The sequence below is a fragment of the Schistocerca piceifrons genome, chromosome 9 (assembly GCF_021461385.2).
Source record: "Schistocerca piceifrons isolate TAMUIC-IGC-003096 chromosome 9, iqSchPice1.1, whole genome shotgun sequence".
NCBI lineage: Eukaryota > Metazoa > Arthropoda > Insecta > Orthoptera > Acrididae > Schistocerca > Schistocerca piceifrons.
Window position 1 is genome coordinate 103,134,516 of NC_060146.1, and position 20,105 is coordinate 103,154,620.

At 44.9% G+C, this 20,105-nt stretch overlaps 1 pseudogene; it reads left to right on the forward strand.

Moving 5' to 3' along the window:
• The first annotated feature begins 2,618 nt into the window (after positions 1 to 2,618).
• On the forward strand, positions 2,619 to 2,736 carry LOC124717443 (annotated as a pseudogene).
• Positions 2,737 to 20,105: the final 17,369 nt, after the last annotated feature.

A 20,105-nucleotide genomic window follows, 5' to 3' on the forward strand; every position in this document is an offset into this window, starting at 1 on the left:
TCTGAGTATATATCTGCTCCTGGGTACGCCTTACAATCCAGTATCTGATTTCGGAATCTCTGTCTGTGCTTACTCCCTGTATAAATGGGGTAAAATACCATCCCCTCAGTGTGACTGCGGAGAAAGTCAGACCATCAGCCACATTGTTGAAGAGAGTTCCAGGAGAGCCTATAATGGGAGTCCCGACGACTTCCTGTCCGCAACTCCAGAGTCGATAGGTTATATTAATAGACTTGATATTTGTTTGTAATCCATAAACTTTGTTATATTAGTAATGTTGTTTTGCAATTGCCTGGGTTACTTGCCTTCAAGTGGACTCTCCCAACATTCCACTGTTTCGTTTCTCAGCCAGCGTCAGTAGTATCGTTGGTGTGTGTCGTTACGTGCTGACGTGAACGTTTACGTTCCTTTGTTCGTTTGTTTCGTTTTTGTCACTGTTACAATGATAACCATTGAAGAACCTGTGTTTTTAGTCGAACAAGTGTCAAAGCTGGCGGTAAATACACAGTTTCAATTCGTCAAACATTTAATTCAGTTTTCCCGGAGACAACACTCCCACATCGCGATACTGTGCGAGATTTGATTAACAAATTTCGAAGTACGGGTTCAGTGACATATGCACCGAGGAGTGGTCGTTCTAGCGTTTTTTCTGAGGATAAACTACTCGATATTTCCGATAAAATGTCCACGAGTCCGAACAAGTCAGTTAAGAAAACTCGCCCAGGAAATCGATGTTAGCGTCGGAACGGCCCACACAGCTGTAAGGAAAAAATTAGAACTTTTCCCATACAAAGTGACAGTCGTGCAAGAACTGAAAAATACTGATCATGGCAAGAGACTGCGTTAAAGTCAATGGTTCAAAAATTTAGTTCAACAAAATGGAAGGGATATTCTTAATGAAACGTTTTTCACTGATGAGGCGTGGTTTCATTTATCCGGGTACATGAACTCGCAAAATTCTCGTATGTGGAGTACTGCAAATCCATTGTGTATTCGCAAGGAACCACTTCATTCTGTGAAAATAGGAGTTTTGATTGCGATGTCTAGACGGCGGATTGTGGGTCCCATATTTTTCAACGAAACAATAAACGCACAACGATACTGCAGTGATATTCTGTACCGATTCATAGGAGAGCTTGTGTTAAGTGAAGCACTGAACGGTTATTTTCAACAAGATGGTGCAACCGCGCATACAACTCGCGTTTCAATGTCACTGTTTGCTGATGATTTTGGTGATCGCATAATTTCACAGGGAATTTGGCCTCCACGACCTAACATCACCTGACCTTTTCTTCTGGGGTGCAGCGGAAGCAACTGTCTATAAAAACCGTCCAAAATCCATCGATGAATTGAAAACTGCAATATCCACTTTTACTGCTTCTGTTGCAGAAGAAATGTTACAGCTCGTGTTTGGAAACATGGTTAGACAAATTGAACTGTGTATTCAACAACAGGGGGGGGGGGGGACACTTTCAACATTTAATGTGAAAATTTGTAAGTAAAAATAAATATTCAATAAATTAATAATTTGTATTTCACAGAGTTTCATTTCGTTACACTCACTGCGGCATACGGCACGCGCGGCTAACAATCATACGACACTGTGGGAGACTTTTTGAACACCCCGTAGAAACAATCACCAGAAATGTCAGCTGACCGATTCTTTGCTCCGAGGATGAGCAACTTATCCACCTGGTTTCCGAAAAGCCAATTTTGTGGAATACGGCCGACGCCAAATGACAAAATCAAATGAAAAAGGACTTAATTTGGGCAGAAATCGGAAGAAAAATGAATAAAACAAGTAATTAGAAATGTCTTTTATTATGTTCGATGTATTTGTACTAATTTTTTAATCAAATTTATGATGAGTTGGATGTCGTTATTGTGATCAGTACTGCGAACGTCGATTAAAATTCGGGCCATTGAAGGAATCAGTGAATCCGCTTCTCACAGTGAATCCCTCAGCTTTGGGGTAACCGCCAGCTCCTGCCAAGGGTATCATGTTGTCCTTGGGCAGTTCATTAATTTCTGATAGATCTGCGTTATAAGGCTGTTTGTCTCCAATTAACGAAAGCAGATAATGAAACTGGTTGGGTATGAATCTGAGAAATGCCTTAAAACTTCTCCGCATCGTCGAGCAAATGTTTTGTACCTAAAATTTTATATGCTCTTTCTTCACGATGCAAGGACATTTGTCGCACTGCTTTGCGCTTCCTGAGTATTCCTTCTAATAACGTATAGTCCTCCTCCTCTTTCCTAACTTCCACTACTTTCGGAGCGCCAAAATCAACAGTTTTTTAGCTCGAGCATTGCACTGCATGTTTGGCTTCCGGTGTCTCCGCTGCTACTGTTGCGCCGGGCTTAGCAGAAAGCTCATCGCGGCGCGCATTTGAACCACACGAAACTGCTCTCGTCTACGAGAAACTGTAGCACCCCCCGACTTCCAGCAAACTGTAAAAATTATTGCAAGCCTTTCCGAAACTTTCTCCTTCTTTCACCCCGCACAAAAATCGTAAATGGAAAAAGTTTGTCACTTACTACATTTTGGACGTTGGTGTGCTAAATTTTACGCGTCAGACGTTACATTTTAATTCATTACTTCACTATTAACGACTCGAGGCAACGGCCTTGCCGCAGTGGATACACCGGTTCCCATGAGATCACCGAAGTTAAGCGCTGTCGGGCGTGGTCGGCACTTGGATGGGTAACCATCCAGGCCGTCGTGGGCTGTTGCCATTTTTCGGGGTGCACTCAGCCTCGTGATGCTAATTGAGGAGCTACTCGACCGAAGAGTAGCGGCTTCGGTCAAGAATACCATCATAACGACCGGGAGAGCGATGTGCTGACCCCACGCCCCTCCTATCCAAATCCTCCATGAGGATGACACATCGGTCGGATGGTCCCCGTAGGCCACTCGTGGCCTGAAGACGGAGTACTACTATTACCGACTCTATTGGCCAGAACTTTTGCAGACGTTGTCGGCATATACCACTGAAGGCAACTATAAAGTTATGTTGTTGTACGACACTTATTTTAGGAGATATGGCGTTATAAATATCGAGTAGTGCAAAAAATCAACTGTTCTTAAAATCCTAAATATTTATCTATTTAATAACACAAAATTTTCATTCAGTTAAAAAAACGGTATCAGAACGCAGTTCTCGTATCACTCTATCAGGTGCCGTTGCCAAATTCTAAGGAAAATTTCAATTTTTAGGTTCCGCACCTACGAAAACGTTTCACGCAGCGCCCTGCGACCCGCATCACACAGCGGAAGACGCAAGCGTATTCCGCAGCACGCTGCGACAAATTCCCACAGCTAGGAAAACGTAGCTTTTAGCAAGAATGTGAATCCTCGCAACTCGTTTTCTTCGCCTGGGAGCATTGCTGCTGCCAATTGAATCCAATGTTGTCAGATAGATGTAGGTTCCCCGCGGCATCTAAATCAAATACTGGAATGTTTATATTATTTTCGTGTAGAAAACGCACCTAAGTTTTGGAGGCAAATTTTCAAAGAAAAAGTGCATCTCATAGTCCGTAAATTACGGTATTTTTCTTTGGAGGCGTGAGAGGCAGCTGCGCGCATCTGCCCGGTTACTGCGTCACATACACTGATAAGCGAAAACATTATGACCGGGTGCTTAGTACAGAGCGGTTCTGTGCGGCATGGATTCGGCAAATGCAGGTGGTTTATAAATGAATATCGGGATTTTAACGCTTTATAATATTTATTATATTAAACTTAGTTATAAATGATATGTCAAATGAAAGAGCAACTCAAACAGTTTTACCAAGAATCTTATAAATGTTCAATGTGAGCACTATTTGTGACGCGGTACACATCAAGTCTATAGCCGAGTTCTTCCCAAACGTTGATAAGTGTGTCTTCAGGCCGGCCGGGATGGCTGAGCAGTTATAGGCGCTACAGTCTGGAACCGCGCGACCGCTATGGTCGCACGTTCGAATCCTGCCTCGGGCATGGTTTGAGCAGTTCTAAGTTCTAAGGGACTGATGACCTCAGAAGTTAAGTCCCATAGCGCTCAGAGCCATTTGTGTCTTCAGTGATTGTAGTAACAGCGGCTTCAATCCAGTTTCTTAATTCAGGGAGGTCTGCTGGTAGTGGAGGCACGTACACGCGATCCTTGATGAAGCTCCAAAGGAAAAAATTGTATTGCGTTAGGTCGGGTGAACGTGGAGGCCATGCGAAGCAAGCCCTATCATTGGGCCCCTTGCAGCCTATCCAGCACTTGGGTGCAGTGAAGTTCAACCAATCGCGTACTTTGCTATGTCAGTGAGGTGACGCACCATCTTGCTGGAAAATGAAGTTCTCTGGCTCATCTTCTTCCAGTTGAGGGAAGAGCCATTGCTCTAGTGTATCAAGGTAAGAAGTGCCAGTTACAGTAGGTTCACCAAAAAAGAAAGGCCCATAAACTTTCCGCCAGGATACGTCACAGAAAACAGTCGCTTTAGGGTAATCTTGTTGCATTTGTACCACCTCGTGAGGGTTTTCCAAGTCCCAGATGAGCTCAATGTGAGTGTTAACATGTCCACTAAGATGAAAGGTCGATTCATCACTGAGGATAACATGATCCAGAAAATCTTCATCGTCATGAAACAACATTTCATTTGCGAAGTTGGAACATAATCCATAGTCTACCAGATTTAGAGCCTGTAATAACTGTGAATGGTAAAAACGTGGTTGTAAGCATTTTCTTAAAACTTTCCAAAAAAGTCGACACGGGAACTTGTAATTTATGACTAGCCTTCCGGACTGATTTCTTTGGGCTACGGGTGAACGACTCTCTCAGTTGTTTAACAGTCTCTTCACTAACTCTTGGTCGTCCCATGCTCTTCCCTTTACAAAGGCAGCCGGTATCTTCAAATTGATGACACAATCTACGGATGCTATTATCACTTGGAGGATCGCCCGTATCTCGTGGTCGTGCAGTAGCGTTCTCGCTTCCCACGCCCGGGTTCCCGGGTTCGATTCCCGGCGGGGTCAGGGATTTTCTCTGCCTCATGATGGCTGGGTGTTGTGTGCTGTCCTTAGGTTAGTTAGGTTTAAGTAGTTCTAAGTTCTAGGGGACTGATGACCATAGATGTTAAGTCCCATAGTGCTCAGAGCCATTTGAACCATTTTGAACTTGGAGGATCACAACCGAACTTCAGGCTCTGAGAACTATGGAACTTAACATCTGAGGTCATCAGTCCCCTAGAACTTAGAACTACTTAAACCTAACTAACCTAAGGACATCACACACATCCATGCCCGAGGCAGGATTCGAACCTGCGACAGTAGCGGTCGCGCGGTTCCAGACTGAAGCGCTTACAACCGCTCAGCCACAACGACCGGCCGCATGTTGCACAGTAGCTACAGATTCGGTCTTTGCAAACTGCAAAACACAAATCGCTTTCTGTTCACTAGTCGCCATCTTCGATACTACCGCTGTCTAGCGGATTGCGGCGGAAACATTGCGCGCTGCGCATGCGCACTGGTGCCAAACACAACTGCTTGAGTTGCTCTTTCATTTGACATATCATTTATAACTGTAAGTTTAATGTAATAAATATTATAGTGTTAAAACCCGGATATTCATTTATGAACACCCTGTACTTCGGATGCTCACTGACAATGGAAATATGTCAGATATAATGACAACAAATAGACCTGACCTCTTTGAGGATGTCTGTACTGAAACTGGTATCAGCGACCACGAGGCAGTTGTAACAACAATGTTTACTAAGTGCAAGGGGCAGTCAAACTAGATAAAGCAGTCATGTCATATCTCAAATAGAAACTCAGAACATTTACCTCTGGCTAGAAGCGTGCAGGGGCACTACAGCTCAAGTTTTTAACAGTAGCTGACCATGCACTGGACAGATACCATTCGGTAATTTTTGAGAACATTTCTCTTGGAAAAAAAATCAGCGATCTATCAAAAATACTTTAAGATAAATTAAAAACAGTCTTGATCCCAGTAAAATATGCGTTGAAGTCCATCGAGCCACAGAATTTGCTTCGTTCACTGTGTACCGTCCCCAGTAGAAATATTACAAAAACCTTAAAGTGGTATCTGAAAAAAAATTTAATATTGGATCCCCTCCCCCTTCCCTCAAAATGTGATGAAAGGAAAAACAGTTTATCGCTTTCAGTATTTTCTCTGTCCATGCAGTAATTAAACCTAACTAACCTAAGGACATCACACACATCCATGCCCGAGGCAGGATTCGAACCTGCGACCGCAGCGGTCACGCGGTTCCAGACTGAAGCGCCTTTAACAGCACAGCCACACCGGCCGGCTAAATAATATTGTGGGTACAGCAAACCAAAGACTGCGATTCATTGGCAGAACACTTAGAATGTTGGCAACAGCTCTACTAAAGAGACTGCTTACACCAAGCTTGTCCGCCCTATTCTGGAGTATTGCTGTGCGGTGTGGGATCCGCATCAGGTGGGACTGACTGATGACATCGAAAAAGTACAAAGGCAGCTCGTTTTGTATTATCGCGAAATAGGGGAGATAGTGTCACAGACATGATATGTGAATTGGAGTGTCAATCAATAAAACAAAGGCGTTTTTCGTTGCGACGGGATCTTCTCATGGCCGGCTGGTGTGGCCGTGCGGTTCTAGGCGCTTCAGTCTGGAACCGCGTGACCGCCACGGTCGCAGGTTCAAATCTTGCCTCGGGCATGGATGTGTGTGATGTCCTTAGGTTAGTTAGGTTTAAGTAGTTCTAAGTTCTAGGGGACTGATGACCACAGATGTTAAGTCCCATAGTGCTCAGAGCCATTTGATCTTCTCATGAAATTTCAATCACCAGTTTTCTCCTCCGATTGCGAAAACATACTGTTGCCACCCACCTACATAGGGAGAAATGATCATCACTATAAAATAAAAGAAATAAGAGCTCGCACAGAAAAATTTAAGTGCTGTTTTTTCCAGCGTGCTGTCCGAGAATGGCACGGTAGAGAGACAGCATGAAGGTGGTTCATTGAACCCTCTGCCAGGCACTTTATTGTGAATAGCAGAGTTATCACGTAGATGTAGAATGTCAAAGAAAACTATCAGTGTGGCTTTGATATTTGACCTGACCTGTTGAGCTTTTCCTGATCTTGGAGAGCCTTGAAACTCATTGTAAAGATTGAACCTTGGACACATCATCATAACCGTAGACACACGTCTCATCACCAGCTATGATTTTCTTAATGAACATCCCCTTCTCATTTGCGCCATCCAAAAGCTCTTCACAGATTGCGAGCCCAAGGTCTTTCTGTTCTCAGCTCTTGAGCCGTGGGACACGATGCATTCCAAGATCCTGTGTCAGGATTTATTGACATGATCCAACTGCAATGTTACATTCTTCTGCAGTCTCTCGTACAGTCAGTCTTCGATTGGTACACACAGTTTCATTGACGCTTCTGACATGAGCGTCGTTGGTAGACATCGAAGGGCATCCTGAACGAGCGTCACTCGTAAATTTCGTCCGCCCGTTTTTAAACCGTTAGAACCGTTTGTAACACCGAGTACGGCTTAAGCACTCATTACTGTAGGCTTCCTGTATCATTTGGTGTGTCCCTGTAGAGGTTTCCTTGGGGGAGTTTCACGCAAAATTTAATATCGATGAGTTGCTTCTCTAACTCCGCCATCTCGAAATTCGCGACTTTCTACTTAATAAAGTACTCAACAATAACTAACAGACATAGAACAATGAAACTTCAAGCAGTTACACATTAAATACAGGCTTGTGCAGGGATGCCAGCAGCATTTCGCTCCAACACACCACTTGCGCGAATGTTCCGGAAGTTTTTGAAGAGACTTCGTATTACTGCTTTACTATTGACTCTATTCGCAACACATTTTGCAGATTGTAGCGCCATGTATCACTGACCGTACTTACAAAATCATAGGCATGAGGAACTAAAATAAATGTCGTGTGACTAGGGCCTCCCGTCGGGTAGATCGTTCGCCAGGTGCAAGTCTCGATTTGACGCCACTTCGGCGACTTGCGCGTCGGTGGGGATGAAATAATGATGATTAGAACAACACAACACCCAGTCCCTGAGCGGACAAAATCTCTGACCCAGCCGGGAATCGAACCTTGACATTCTGTCGCGCTGACCACTTATTCGTTGCATCTGCTCGAGGCGGACGTCGTTAAGTCGCCCGTTTAAGCTACCGTGCCGTCTCCTCTCAGCTATCGGGGTCGGACATTGAGGAACTCATAGGTAAGGAGGTATCGCGTTATAAACATTGAGATACGCGAAATCCTAGCTTTGCTTAACATGGAGAGCAAATTACCCACTTTATACTAATCAGGTGTTTCAGACTGAGAACACTTAGCGACTTTCTAAACTGACGGGAAAAAATAATGTAGTGTAATGAAATTTCGGGAGTAGATTTGTAACATACACTACTGGCCAATACAACTGCTACACCACGAAGATGACGTGCTACAGACGCGAAATTTAACCGACAGGAAAATGTGATATGCAAATGATTAGCTTTTCAGAGCATTCACACAAGGTTGGCGCCGGTGGCAACACCTACAACGTGCTGACATGACGAAAGTTTTCAGCCGATTTCTCATACACAAACAGCAGTTGACCGGCGTGGCCTGGTGAAACGTTGTTGTGATGCCTCGTGTAAGGAGGAGAAATCGTACCATCACGTTTCTGACTTTGATAAAGGTCGGATTGTAGCCTATCGCGATGGCGGTTTATCGTATCGCGACATTGCTGCTCGCGTTGGTCGAGATCCAATGGCTGTTAGCAGAATATGGAATCGGTGGGTTCAGGAGGGTAGTACGGAACGCCGTGCTGGATCCCAACGGCCTCGTATCACTAGCAGTCGAGATGACAGGCATCTTATCCGCATGTCTGTAACGGATCGTGCAGCCACGTCTCGATCCCTGAGTCAACAGAGGGGGACGTTTGCAAGACAACAATCATCTGCACGAACAGTTCGACGACGTTTGCAGCAGCATGGACTATCAGCTCGGAAACCTTTGCTATGGCTACCCTTGACGCTGCATCACACTCAGGAGCGCCTGCGATGATGTACTCACCGACGAACCTGGGTGCAAGAATGGCAAAAAGTTATTTTTTCGGATGAATCCAGGTTCTGTTTACAGCATCATGATGGTCGCATTAGTGTTTGGCGACATCGTGGTGAACGCACATTGGAAGCGTATATTCGTCATCGCCATACTGGCGTATCATCCGGCGTGATGGTATGGGGTGCCATTGGTTACACGTCTCGGTCACCTCTTGTTCGCATTGACGGCACTTTAAACAGTGGACGTTACGTTTGAGATGTGTTACGACCTGTGGCTCTACACTTCATTCGATCCCTGCGAAATCCTACATTTCAGCAGGATAATGCACGACCGCATGTTTTAGGTCCTGTACGGGCCTTTCTGGATACAGAAAATGCCCGACTGCTGCCCTGGCCAGCACACTCTCCAGATCTCGCACCAACTGGAAACGTCTGATCAATGGTGGCCGAGCAACTGGCTCGTCACAATACGCTAGTCACTACTCTTGATGAACTGTGGTATCGTGTTGAAGCTGCATGGGCAGTTGTACCTGCACACTCCATCCAAGCTCTGTTTGACTCAATGCCCAGGCGAATCATGGCTGTTATTACGGCCAGAGGTGGGTACTGATTTCTCAGGATCCATGCACCCAAACTGCGAGAAAATGTAATCAGATGTCAGTTCTAGTATAATATATCTGTCCAATGAATACCCGTTTATCATCTGCATTTCTTCTTGGTGTAGCAATTTTAATGGCCAGTAGTGTATTTAAGCGATTAACAATGCAAGATTACAAGTTAATGTAAGAGAGAAATAAGCCATTGCAAACATGAAATGCTAGTACATTAATAACCGGTGTAACCGCGAGAATGTTGAATCCAAGCATGCTAACAACGTGCGTGCATTGTGTTGCACACGTGCCAGATGTCAGTTTGTGGGATGGAGTTCCATGGTTGTTGCACTCGGTCGGCCAGTACAAGGACGGTTAATGCTGAATGTGAATGACATTGGAGTTGTCGGTCGATATTGTGTAATGTGTTCTCAATTGGAATACAGATCTGGTGATCGAGCAGACCAACGCAACATTTGGACAATCTGTAGAGCATGTTGGGTTACAACAGTAGTATGTGGGCGAGTGTTATCCTGTTGGAAAACACCTCTGGAATGCTGATCATAAATGATAGCTCAACAAGTCGAATAACCTACAAATTTGATTTCGGGGTGCGCCGGATAACAACGGGAGTGCTCTTGTTATTATACGAAATCTCACCCTAGACCAAAGCTCCAGGTGTAGGAGCAGTGAGAATAACATGCGAGCAAATTGGTTGCATGACCTCAACTAGCTTTCTTCTAACAAACACAGGGCCATCACTGGCACCGAGGCAGAACCAACTTTCATCAGAAAACATAACAGACCTCCACTCTGCCCTCCTACAAGATTCCGCTTGACACCACTGAAGTCGCAAATGGTGGTTTGGGTTCAGTGGAATGCACGCTACGGGGTTTCTGGCTCGATGATGATGATGATGATTAGTGTTTTAGGTTTCACAACAACGAGGTTATCAGCGCCCGTTCCCAAAATAAATGTTGACGAATGCAGCCAAGATCTGTTAAACAAGGATCAATTCAGAGCCGATCTTTGCGAGAATTGTAAATGCTCAAATTTCAAGATTGGACACAGCACATCAAAACAAGTAGATAAAACTAAAAATAAAATATCAGTACAAAACAGGTAAAAATAATTAACTATGGCTGGGTGACCACTTACAAATAATGGGTGACCAAACCACTTTACAGCACATTAAGATCTCAATCCCAAGTCCAGATATCACACAAAAACGTAAAACTCTAGCCACACTCGCCTCATTATTAGTTAAAATAGAGGGCAGATCTGGTGGGAAACTTAAATCTTCCCTCAAACCCGCATATAAAACACACTATTTTAAAATATGCCGTATCGACAGCTGTGTCCCACATGTCTGACACGTTGGTGGCTCCTCACGACGTAACAGAAAACCATGTGTCAAAGGACAATGTCCTATTCTAAGCCGTGTAAGGGCTACTTCCTCAGCGCGTCGTTGTCGGAAGGAGGTGAGCCACGGTCGGACAGAATCCTTCACCGCTCGCAACTTATTATCCCTCACTTCCAGCCACTGAGCCTCCCACCAACGCATGACCTCCCGAGTCATGAAAGATGTTATTGCCTGCAGGAGGACGGAACAGCGAGCAGGAGGTGGGATGGAGCAAGCCTCCTTGGCAGCCGCGTCTGCAAGTTCATTTCCAGGAATTCCTATGTGCCCTGGAACCCAACAGAAAATTACATCCTAACCCTGCTTTTGCAAGAGAAGGAGTGCGTCCTGCACTTCTTGCACCACCCGATCTGCTGGGAACATCTGTTCAAGAGCGTGTAGAGCACTTTGGGAATCGGAGCAGATGATGAATTTCCTGCCATCATGTCGTCGCATATGCTCTAATGCGTTCAGAATGGCAAAAGTTCTGCATAGTAAACTGAGAACTGCTCTGGGAGCCCTATCCTACGGACAGTGCCGGGAAACACAGTAGAGCAGCCCATAAAATCCCCCTGTTTAGACCCATCCGCGTAAACATTTATAAAATGTGAATGGCGGTCTGAAATCTCAGTAAATTTAATTTTACAAAGGTGGTCCGGGGTACAATACTTCTTGTAAGCAGCCAGATCAAGAAGTAATCTCGAGCGTTGTAGTAGCCAGAGAGATCCCCTACTCCATCCCTGGTTGAGGACCTTAATGCCCTCCAGATGTACAGACTCGAGGCTCTCCTTTGCACGGATGCCAAACGGCTTTGTTGCCTTCGGACGGTGGCGGGAGAGACGTTCCAGTGCCGGCTGTGAAAAGGTGTTGGACGCCAACGAAATAGGAGTGGACTTGGCCCTGTATGCTTGCCGTACCACGAGGAGAAGACGCCGAATGGACAGCGGAGGCTCTCCAGCCTCGGCACATAGACTAGCAACTCGATTCGTGCGATAAGCCCACGTTGAAAGCCTAATACCCTCATGGTGAATCACATCCAACATTTTGAGGTACGAAGGTCTTTCAGATCCATAAACTTGACATCCGTATTCGAGTCGAGGTCGCACAAAGGCCTTATAAAGTTGGAGCAGACGTGCTCTGTCAGCGCCCCAGGACCCACGACTGACACATTTGACGTTTAAAGCCTTGAAACAGCAGACTTTTAGATCCTTTAGGTGTGGCAACCATGTGAGCTTCTCATCAAAAATAAGCCCGAGATATTTTACTTTTTCCTTAAAGGTGAGAACAGTGTCTCCTAGTTTTAAAACAGGGAGATTAAAAAGAGAACGGGAACGGTTAAAATCTACACAAACAGTCTTCTCCAAAGAGAATTTAAAGCCTGTGGTCTTAGACCATTCCTCCAACCGCAGGATCGTCAGCTGCAATTGGCGTGTAGCAGTTGTAAGGGAGGAAGACGCACAGAAAAAGTTGTCCTTTAAGTAACCGATTTGTAACAGTTCGTTGTGTCACTGTGGTGCCAACTGCTGTTTATACTGTTGCTGCAGATGGAGTAAGATGCGCCAGAGCCACACGCCGAACACGATGGTCTTCCCCCTAGAGCCTAGACAGTACCACGTCCCCCTTCAGGTGTACGGTCTGCTTTGCGACCGTACATTCTCGAGACCAACGTTGCCAGCAATCACGTATAGTGGTTACATTCCTGCCAAGTTCTTCTGCAATATCGCGGGGGGGAACATCCATCTTCTCGTAGCCATATTACACGACCTCGTTCAAACTCAGTGCCTTAAAGGCATTCTTGACCAACAACTCACCACGTCCAGTCTCAAAGGTAACTAACGCTCACGACCTTTACAGCGTGCATTTAAACCAAACATGATTGGCAATCTCATGGTGGCGTTAGTAGTGCCACTCTTACGCGATTGGCGCAAAATTTGAATGGACATCGACTTTCATCTGTGGAAACACACCTGACAACTTTCTTTTATGTCGCCACAACTCCTTGGTGCTGCAATTTTTTTCCTTCAGTGTACAAATAGTATCCGGAAACAGGACTCCCATAAGCTCCTTGTTTTTGAGAGAAAAGTGCTTCGGAAGATCTTCGGTCCGGTTCTGGATGCAGATACAGGGGAATGGAGGATCAGATACAACCAAGAGCTGGAGGAACTATACCAGCAGCCCAACGTAGCAGGAACTGTCAAAGCCAAACGAATGCAGTGGGCCGGCCCTGTGGCCCAGATGGAGGATCACAGATGGCCTCGGAAGATCCTGGATTTCACACCTACAGGAAAGTGACCGCCAGGGGGCCCAAGAAGCGTTGGAGGGATGGACTCCATGAAGATTTAAACCAAGAGTCAATAGATGTGAACGGATGGCGGATAGCAGCAATGGACAGAATACAGTGGAGGAGGAAACTTGTAGAGGCGTGCGGTCCACTGGGCCTGATCACGTAGTAGTAGTAGTAGTAGTAGTACAAACTTTGAGCATAATTTGAAACCTTTCCTAACTTTTTCTCGCTTACTTGCTTAAAGTCAAATTTTTAGCACGTTACGTCATCTGTAAAGTAATCGGACGTTTCAAGGTTGTTTTATACATGGGAGTTCGATTCGTTAAAGAATCTGGAGTTTAGTGGTTGAAAGTTAAGATCCGAGAAGCAATTTCCGAAATTCCTGATGAAATGTTACTACAATCCGTGCACAATTTATTTATCATAAGAGAGTGCACAACTATTTGTACAAATTAATATGGTTCTCACCTGCATCATGTCATCTTCAAGAAATAAATTTACTTTATATATTCTTAAATTGCATTTTTTACTATTAAATAGCATAGAAACGTATATAAATTTTTGTATTTATAACCATACTTAATTTTTTCAATTTTCCGTATTTTCTGAAACGCCTTTTGCTTTTAAAGTGCAGCTCATGATGTTCAGCAAGACGACGTTTATTAGTCATGCCGTGATGCAATCCAGGACAGAATAGAGGTCAGCATCGATCTAACGTCATCTGTCTTTTTTACTGCAGATTTAGGTTTCAACTTACAGCGCAACTACGTAATTATGAAGATTCTACGTAATTATGACGACACATCTTACGATTGTATAAGCATTAGTCCAAGCATTAGTTGAACTAAGCTTAGACTAAGGTTTATAAATACCTGAGATAAACTGGAAAATGTGTCGTTATAATTACGTTGAGTCTACATGATTACTTATAACGCACTGATGATAGCTGCATAGTTGAAATCTAAATCCGCAATAAAAAAAGCCAGATGACGCTACGGCCGATGCTGACCTTCTTAAGATCCTACTCGAGCTCTCCTTTGCTCTGGAAGTTTATCTAGCTGTTTGCGCAGCCACACCGGAATGTGCGGGGAGTTTTACATTCTGGAACAATAGCTACTGCACTCAGCAATACTGTGATGTGTTGGAGTGCAGAACTGAGGAGCTGCTACAGTACAGGGTGTTGGAAACGTGCAGCTCCTCGAACATCATTACCAGTCATTCCAGAACATATTCTGAGTACAATCGTAATGGGGTATCTCGAACAGAGTCACCTCCTCCATGCTGACCAGCGTGCATTCCATGTACCACCTAAAATCCAATTCGACATTTTATCACATGACATCCTGAAAGACTTGGATCAAGGCAATCAGGTAGACGAACAATTTTTCTCTTTCCGAAAAGCATTTGACTCAGTACCACTCCTGCGGTTATTATCAAAAGTACGATCGTAAGGTTAGCCGAGCGGTGTAAGGCGCTGCAGTCATGGACTGTGCGGCTGGTCCCGACGGAGGTTCGAGTCCTCCCTCGGGTATGGGTGTGTGTGTTTGTCCTTAGGATAATTTAGGTTAAATAGTGTGTAAGCTTAGGGACTGATGACCTTAGTAGTTCAGTCCCATAAGATTTCACACACATTTGAACATTTTTTTTACGATCGTAGGGCGTATGAAGCAAAATTTATGGCTGGACTGAGGACTTTTTGATAGGGAAGACGCAGCAAGTTATCTTGGATGGAGGGTCGTCGACAGATGTAGAATTAACTTCAGGTGTGATCCAGAGAAGCGTATTACGACCCTTGCTAATCCACATTGTATTTTAATGACCGTGCAGACGATATTACTAATAACCTTAGACTTTTCGCAAATGATTTTGTTATATATAATCGAGTAGAGAGATAGATATCCAGCTATCACAGGCCCTGCAGACCACGCGCTGCTTCCACGAATTGCCTCCATTCCTTCCTGTTTTGTGCCCAGTTCCTCCAGGTGTCTTCAATTCTCAGGGCTGCTAGGTCCTTCGCCAGGTCGTCCATCCAGCGCTGCCTTGGTCGTCCAATGGTGTTTGGTATCCCCGCTAGTACCATCTTCGCCTGTCTTCCATCTGGTATACGGGCTACATGGCCCACCCATTGTATTCTTTTGCTCTTTATCTTCTGTAGGATAGTTGTTTGTCGCGTCAGAAGTTAGATTTCCTCGTTTTTCCTCCGCTTCCATTCTTCGTTATCTAAAACTGGTCCCTAAATCTTCCTCATTACTCTTCTTTCAAATATTAATAGTTTTTCCTTTTCTCGCTTAGTCATGCTCCATGTTTCTGAACCGTACATTACTGCTGGGCATATCACTGTGTCGTAGATTTTAATATTAGTGTTCACTGAGATCGATTTAGAGCCGAGCGTCTCTCTGAGGGAATGCATGCATTTCATTCCCACTGCTAATCTTTCCTTGATGTCCATTTTTATGTTGTTGTCCGTGGTAAACCAAGATCCCAAGTTTGAACTTGAACCTTTTGCCATCTAAAGAAATTCTTCCTGCTCTTATCTTCTTCCTAATTGCGTGAATTCTGTTTTGTCTCGATTCACTTTGAGCCCTACCTTCTGTGCAAATTTTTCCATTTTCTGGTACATTCCTTTCAACTCGTGCTTTGATTCGCTTAGTAGTTCTATGTCATCTGCATATGCGAGACAACTGAAGTTACCGTCCGTCTCTACTAAAGCCCACTTCTGTTGCCTACACTCTTTTATTACTTTCTGTAAGATGACATTGAACAGAACACATGAGAGAGCATCCCCTTGTCTGAGGCCTGTCTCAGTCTCGAATGTTTCTGATGCGGCTCCTCGGAAACGCCTTTGACCCTTCCATACAAACTTGCACCATTCTCACTAGCTTCTCAGGGATTCTGAAGTCACGCATTGCATTGTATAGGCTATTCCTGTGGATGCTGTCATATGCACGTTGAAAACAGGTTGTAGATATCTTTATCATATTCCCAGTGTTTTTCAAACAATTGTCTTAGTGTGAAAATGTGATCCATTGTCGATCGGTTTGGTGTATAATCGAGTACTATCTGAAGATTGCGAAATAATTTGCCGGTCCTTGCAGTACTTCGCAATCTTACCATCTTGTGCAGCTACTTTTATATAATCGAGTACTGTCTAAAAATAACTGCAAAAGATAGTAATATTGCGAAGTAGTGCAAGGACTGGCAAATTACTTTAAATGTTCAGAAATGGAACATGTGGCCCTTCACAAAATGGAAAAACGTAGTGTCCGATGACTACAATATCAATGAGTCACGGTTGGAACCAGTCAACTCATACAATATCTAGGTGTAAGACTTTGTTGGGATATGGAACGAAACGATCACATAGGCGCAGCTTTAGGTAAAGTAGGAGCAGACTTCGGTTCATTGGTAGCAAACATAGTAAATGCAGACCGTCTACAAAGGAGCTTGCTTACAAAATAACGATGAGACCCTCAGGACATTGTTCTAGTCAACAGTGTGTGACCCGTACCAGACAGTACAAACAAGAGGTACTGAAAGTGTACAGAGAAAGGCAGCGCAAATGGTGACAGGTCTTTTCTGCCCCTTGGGAGAACATCACGGGGAGGATGGAAACGCTGAACTGTCAGAAGCTTCAGCGTGCATAGACACAAACTATCCCATGAAAGCCTATTTACAAAGCTTGAAGAACATCTTTAAGTGAGGAATCTAGGACTATAGTAGAGTCCGCTACATAAAGCTCTCGTAGGGACAGCAGTGACAAGTTTAGATTAATTACAGGGCGCACAGAGGTATTTCCGGAATCATTCTCACCCCGCTCCATATGTGAATAAAACGGGAAAATTTCCTAATAACTGGTACAGTGAGACGTACCCTCTGCCATACACTTCACAGTGATTTGCCGAGAACAGATGTAGATGTAGGTGTGAATGGTCACGGGAGGTCTTTTTTGGTGAGATTTAACAACAACCTCGTGTTATTTCCCGAAGCTCCAAACTGCATGTTTCTACAATTAAAATAACAGTCCCATGTAGAATTCATTTATGAATAACGCGCTTATGTGGAAACCGGCATCAGTGTCATTTTTATGAAGAAACCACTCCACAGTAATCATGGTTTATTTGCACTGACTGACTATCCGGTCGGTTCTTGGTAGGATAGTTACTATGAATGAAAACGCAAGTGACAGTGGTATAATATTCTAGAATATTACACCAGTGTAGTGCGTCATTGATTTTTTCCCCAGAAGAGATGAGGAGGGTACTTCTGGTACCACTATCCCCCCCCATCCCATTTCCCTGTTATATTCGCGAATTGTGCGTGGGTATGACAAATTATGGGCCTTGCTATGAGATCTAATTTTCATGTACACCATCTGTTCAAAAGTATCCCCACACCCCTAAGCAAAACAGAATTGACCGCTGTGTCTCGAGAGACGAACACGCCAGTTTAAAAGGAGACGGGGAGTATGGTATTGCTATTATACACTGAAGCGCCAAAGAAACTGGTATAGGCATGCGTATCCAAATACAGAGATATATAAACAGGCAAAATACGGTGCTGCGATCGGCATCGTCTGTGTAATACAACAAGTGTATGGCATAGTTGTTAGATCGGTTACAGCTGCTACAATCACAGGTTACCAAGATTTAAGTGAGTTTGAACATGGTGTTATAGTCGGCGCACGAGTGACGGGACGCAGCATCTCCGAAGTAGCGATGAAGTGGGGATTTTCCCATACGACCATTTCACGAGTGTACCGTGAATATCAGAATCCGGTAAAACTTCAAATCTCCGACATTGCTGCGGCTGGAAAGATATCCTGCAAGAGCGGGACCAACGACGACTGAAGAGAATCGTTCAAGGTGACGAAAGTGCAACCCTTCCGCAAATTGCCGCAGATTTCAATGCTGGGCCACCAACAGCGTCAGCGTGCGAACCATTCAACGAAACATCATTGATACAGGATTTCAGAGCCGAAGGCCCACTCCTGTACCCTCGATGATTGCAGGACCAAAGCTTTACGCCTCGCCTGGGCCCGTCAACAACAACAGTGGATTGTTGATGGCTGAAAACATGTTGCCTGGTCGGACGAGTTTCGTTTCAAATCGCATCGAGAGGATGGAGGTGTATTGGTATGGAGACAACCTTATGAATCTAGCATGTCCGCAAGGGGATGTTCAAACTGGTGGAGGCTCTGTAATGGTGTGGGGGTATGCAGTAGGAGAGATATGGGACCCCTGCTACGTCTAGATACGAGTGTGACAGGTGACACGTACGTAAGCATCCTGTCTGATCACCTGCCCATTGTGCATTCCGACAGACTTGAGCAATTCCAGTAGGACAATGCAACACCCCACTCGTCCAGAATTGCTGAAGTGTGGCTCCAGGAACACTCTTCTGAGTTTAAACACTTCAGCTGGACACCAAACTCCCCAACAAGAACATTAGTGAGCATATCTGGGATGCAACTAGCTGTTCAGGAGAGATCTCAACCTCCTCGTCCTCGATTTATGGACAGCCCTGCAGGAAACATGGTGTCAGTTTCCTCCAGCACTACTTCGGACATTAGACGAGTCCGTGCCACGTCATGTTGGGGCACTTCTGCATGCTCGTGGTGGCCCTACACAATAATAAGCAGGTGTGCCAGTTTCTTTAGCTCTTCAGTGTAAGTCAGCCGCCTACCCTCAGGATCTAAGTAGCGAGCGGCTGGACGTGTACAGGTATGGAAACAACCCCATGAATCCATGAATCCTGCTTGTCAGCAGGGCAGTGTTCAAGCTGGTGGGGGCTCTGTAATGGTGTGGGGCGTGTGCAGTTGGGGTGATATGAGACCCCTGATACGTCTTGATACGACTCTGACAGGTGACACGTACGTAAGCATCCTGTCTGATCACTTGCACCCATTCGTGTCCATTGAGCATTCCGATGGACTTGGGCAATTCTAGCAGGACAAAGTGACACTCCGCAGTTCCAGAATTGCTGTAGGTTGGCTCTAGGAACGCTCTTCTGGGTTTAAACACTTTCGCTGGCCACCAAACTCCCCAGACATGAACATTATTGAGCACATCTCGGATGCTTTGTAATGAGTTCTTCAGAAGAGATATCCACCCCCTCGTATTCTTACAGCCCTGCAGGATCATGGTGTCCATTCCCTCCAGCACTACTTCAGACATTAGTCTAGTCCATGCCACGTCGTTCTGCGGCACTTCTGCGTGCTGCCAGGGGCCCTACACGATATTAGACAGGTGTACCAGTTTTTTGGGCTCTTCAGTGTAGAAGCAGCACAGTAGAATGGTCGATCAGCAGAGCTGTGTGACTTCGAACGTGGATTAGTCTTTGGATGTCACTTGAGTAACTAATCCATCTGGGACATTTCATCTGTTCTAAAGCTACCCAAGTCGGCTCCTGGTGACTTCATGTACTGACGAATAGAGACTGTCGACTATTGTGGAAGGCGGTTGTCAAAAAATCGCATGAAATCAGTGGAAGCAATCACTCGTGAGCTCCAATGTACTAGCAGTCCAGCTAGCAGAACGACTGTGCCTGGGAGTTTCAAAGGAATGGGATGCAGTGGTAGGGCAGCTCCTAATAAACCACAGTTTCTGCGGTCAGTGTTAAGCGACGCTTTGGGCTGTGTAGAGAGTGACACCACTAAACAGTGCCTGAGTGGAAACGAGCGATTTGGAGTGCTGAGTCACGCTGTACCCTGTGGCAATCCGATGGAAGGGTTTGGGTTTGGTTAATATCTAGAGAACGTCACCTGCCATCATGTGTAC